The sequence below is a fragment of the Gracilinanus agilis genome, unplaced genomic scaffold, assembly GCF_016433145.1.
Source record: "Gracilinanus agilis isolate LMUSP501 unplaced genomic scaffold, AgileGrace unplaced_scaffold36859, whole genome shotgun sequence".
Taxonomy (NCBI): domain Eukaryota; kingdom Metazoa; phylum Chordata; class Mammalia; order Didelphimorphia; family Didelphidae; genus Gracilinanus; species Gracilinanus agilis.
The window spans coordinates 1-4,132 of NW_025370088.1; the positions used below are offsets into that span (position 1 = coordinate 1).

The following is a 4,132-nucleotide window of genomic DNA, read 5'->3' on the forward strand; positions in this document are numbered from 1 at the left end:
GAAGGAAGGAAGGAAGGAAGGAAGGGAAAGAGGGAGGGAGGGAGAGAGGGAGGAGGAGATGAGAGGAGAGGAGAGAGAGCTCAGGAAAACAACAGATCTGACAGTACTGTAGGACCTTGTTTTACATGACCAATACATTCCAAGACCTTTCACATAAGCTGAAAATCACACATAATAGCAAACCCCATTATTAAATAAGCATTTCTTATACAAACATACCTAGGTACTTTATGACTTTTCTTGGGCTTATCAGAACTCCTGGCACCATCACTCTTGCACTTTGAGACCATTATGAATAACTAAATAGCATTAATGAAACAAAAAGAAGCACCACTCTGAAGGGACATGACTTGTTACAAGCAAGAACTCAGGTCAAAGAGTGATGCAAGGGCTAATGTTTGGTGCAAAATAGTGTAACGACTTATACCAATGCTTCTCAGAGTGAGAATGAGTATGATTGGACGAACAGCTACGAGACTTTATGTGGATTTCGTGCATAATTAAAATGTTTTTATTTTTTCTTTCTTTTATTATTTTTGTTATTTTTTAGATATTTTATTTATTTACTTATTTTTCCACCTTTATTTTCTTTGATTGCCACTAGAGAATGCCTGAATTGGCATGTGTTGAATGTGCAGAAAACAAGGTCCTACTGTAGGTACATTTATTTCACACTTGTATGATTCTAAGATTTCACCTCGGGATCAGGTAATCTTCTCCCTTTCTCTGCATACAGGAGCTAGGAGGAAGCTAAGAGGCCTGGTCATCTACATACCTGGTTTTTCTATCAAACGGCGAAGTTCATCGGCAATATCAAGCTGTATCTCCTCCAGGCGCTGCTCCTTGGCCCTGAAAAAAATGCATCAAAGAAGCAGGTTCCATAGCTGAGCTCAAAGTGATCTGGGTCTTAGCTTTCCCACCCAACTCAAGCTTAATACCACCAGGGAAGCTGTTCTCTGATTTAAAAAAAAAATATATATATATATATATATATCTTCCCTGGGGCAGGTAGGTGGCTCAGTGAATAGAGAGCCAGATCCAGAAATGGGAGGTGCTGGGATCAAATCTGGCCTCAGACATTTCCTAGCTGTGTGACCCTGGACATGTCACTTAACCCCCATTGCCTAGCCCTTACCACTCCTTTGTCACAAAACTAATACACAATATTGATTCTAAAATAGACAGTAAGGGTTTTTGGCTTTCTTAATGTCTCCCCCAGGGCAGCTAGGTGACCCAGTGGATTGAGAACCAGGTTTGGACACAGGAGGTCCTGGGTTCAAATCTGACCTCAGACACTGCCTAACTGGGCAAGCCACTCAACCCCAGTTGCCTAGCCCTTATTGTTTTTCTGCCTTGGTACTAAGAAATATCTTCTCCAACAACAGCCAGCTCTAGCTCCCTTTTTCAGAAGGAGAGGAGGGTGGGGGTAGTTCCCTGCTCAACCCCCAATCCCTAGGGCATAAAGGAGCAAGCAGAGGGTCATGGTCCCTCCCCACCCCAGCCCAGCCCACATCAGCCATGTTTGGGGGGAAGGAGGAGGTGGGATGCCAAGGATTCAGGTCACACTCACTTGTACATCAGCTCTGACTCCTGCCTCAACAACAGCTGTTTCTCATGGATGAGTTTGAACCATTCTACCATGAGGGCATCTTCAGATTCATCTAAACATAACAAAAAGGGAGCATGTATAATCTTAGACCAACATAGTCTGGAGTCCCCTGAATACCAAATGAGAGTAGGCAAGACTCCACTGGGAGCTCTGTGTAGGTGAGGCATCCAATGTTTCTACTGTTCCCTGTTCACCTCCCTCCCACCTTTGCCTCAAGTAGAATAAATCTCAATGAAGACTTGAAGACTGCTCTTCTGTACACCTCAACTAAATGCAGATACCTAAAACTGTGACTTGGTGTAGTCCACAAGTAATACAACCTAGACCTCTCAGTCAAAGCAGCTTATTTCTGACCCATCTTCTCTAGTGGTCCTTGAGGTCTTCTGAACAGCAAAAGCCTCTCCCCACCCCCTGAACCTCCATTTCCCTCAAGGGAAAGAACCAGGGTTGAGCACCAAAAGCTGGAACCTGGTATGTGGATTGTATGGGGCCAAAAACTGAACTAGGAGATCAGTTTCGAGGTTCAAGGCAAGAGTGGAAAAGGGTTGGGAGCAGGAGAGCAGGAGACCAAGCAAGGGTACCTAGTTTAGCAAATGCTGGTCCCCCAAAACACAAAGAGATATCCCAAGTAGGGCTGGAAGAGAAATTAGGACCAAAGCGTGGGTCACAAATCAGAACAAAGATAACTCAGAAAAGGATAGGCCTGAATACCAAGACAGAGGTCAGCCTGCTGTTGAAAAACTGGGCTTCCCTTCTCAGCTACTCTTCATAGGAAGAAGAACTGGGCCAATCCCCATCCCAGCAGGCAGGGGTGATTAGCAGGGAACTTCAGTCAAAGAAACACCCCATCAGCTTGATTCCATTCTCTTCCCACTGGAACGTGTGGCTCTCCTGCTAACTTACCCCCTTCAGCTTCCCGAAGCTTTTTCTCTAAGTCTATGCCTTTCAGTTCTAAAGAATCCAACTCCTTCTCAATGTCCTGAATCTTCTTTTGAATCTCTTCCTCTGGTATATAGTCAGGGTGGAGCTAAGAGGCAGAAACAGAGAAGAGGAGGGCAATTACAGGGAGAAAGGTCATGATATGATGAACAGTGTTAGATAATGAGTTAGGAAGACCTTGGGTCAAACAAGGCCTTGCTTCAGATACTTATTAGTTGAATGATCCAGAGCAAGTCACTTTATCTTTCTAAGCCTCAGTTTACCTTTCTATAAAGTGAGGAGGTTGGCCTCTAAAGTACTTTCTAGACTCAAATTAAAGAGTACTCCTGCTTCTGGGTTAGGATGGTGGCAGAGTAAAAAGCAGCTGCTTGACCTCTCCTAACCCACACATATAGGACTCCACAAGAAGACATAAAAACAAATCCAGATGAACGAAGGGACCCCACAACAGGGCACAACATTGAAGGTACCTGGAATTGGGGCATTTCCATGCTATAAAGGGGTGAAACGACTCTCACTAAAACATGAGCTGAGCAACCCCCTCCCCAACACATACCACCTACAATGCCAAAGCCAGCACAAAAGACTTAGAGCAAGTTTGGGGCACCCATTAAGTCCTTGGCAGCTACCTGGCATCACCAGGGCCTGTTCCTGAGAGCAGCAAGACTTAAGACCCCAAGAGGCTAAAGAATGCGAGGACTTTGAACACTGACCCTGAGCACAGGCGCGGACAAGGATCCTGAGAGCAGGCATGGACTTTGGGTGGGGACCCAGCTCAGAGGGGTGCACGACTGTGGAAACAGCTACCTAAGACTGTTAAAGGAGCTTCAGGCAGAAGAACAAGCAAGGGGACCACCAGGAGGCTTGACCCTGAGAACAACTAGACCTGAAACCTCGGGACCCTAAAGAGCGCAGCAGACCCTAGGCATGAGGATAAAGCTGAGAGGGCGCTGGGCTAACAATGGCAAGCCAGACTCAGGAACCCCAGAATAGAAAGATCAAGAAGAAACCTTTAACACTGGACAACTTTTACACAGAAAAAAATCCAGACAACAGAGTAAACAGCAGAGGAGAACAAACAAGTAACCATATCCAAACCTTCCCAAAAGAATGAAAACGGGTCACAAGGTCTTGAAGAGTTCAAATCTGAGATTATGAGAAAGATGGAAGAGATCTGGCAAGAAAATAACAGTTTGAAAGGCAGAATTTCACAAATGGAAAGTGAGGCAAGTAAATCGAAGACCAGAAATGACCAGATTGAAAAGGAAAACCAAAAGATTATAGCCGAAAACCAGTCTCTAAAGGCTAGAATTGGGCAATTCGAAAAAGATGCCCCCAAATCAAAAGAATTGATAAGCAAATTGGAGACCAAAACCAAACAGCTGGAAAACAGGACAGACCAAATAGAAAAGGAAAATCAAACCAGTCTCTAAAGACAAGAATTGGGCAAATAGAAGCCAATGATCTCTCAAGACAGCAAGAACAAATAAAACAAAGTCAAAAGACTGATAAAATAGAAGGAAACATGAAATATCTCAATGAGAAATTGACAGATCAAGAAAACAGGTCTAGAAGAGACAATTT

At 44.3% G+C, this 4,132-nt stretch overlaps 1 long non-coding RNA gene across 1 annotated transcript; it reads right to left on the bottom strand.

Moving 5' to 3' along the window:
* Positions 1 to 397: 397 nt before the first annotated feature.
* Positions 398 to 2,632, bottom strand: LOC123254988. Its single transcript, XR_006506724.1, has 3 exons — positions 2,513 to 2,632; positions 1,571 to 1,661; positions 398 to 849 (listed from the first exon to the last, which is right to left on the bottom strand). It is a non-coding gene; the product is annotated as an uncharacterized LOC123254988 (long non-coding RNA).
* Positions 2,633 to 4,132: the final 1,500 nt, after the last annotated feature.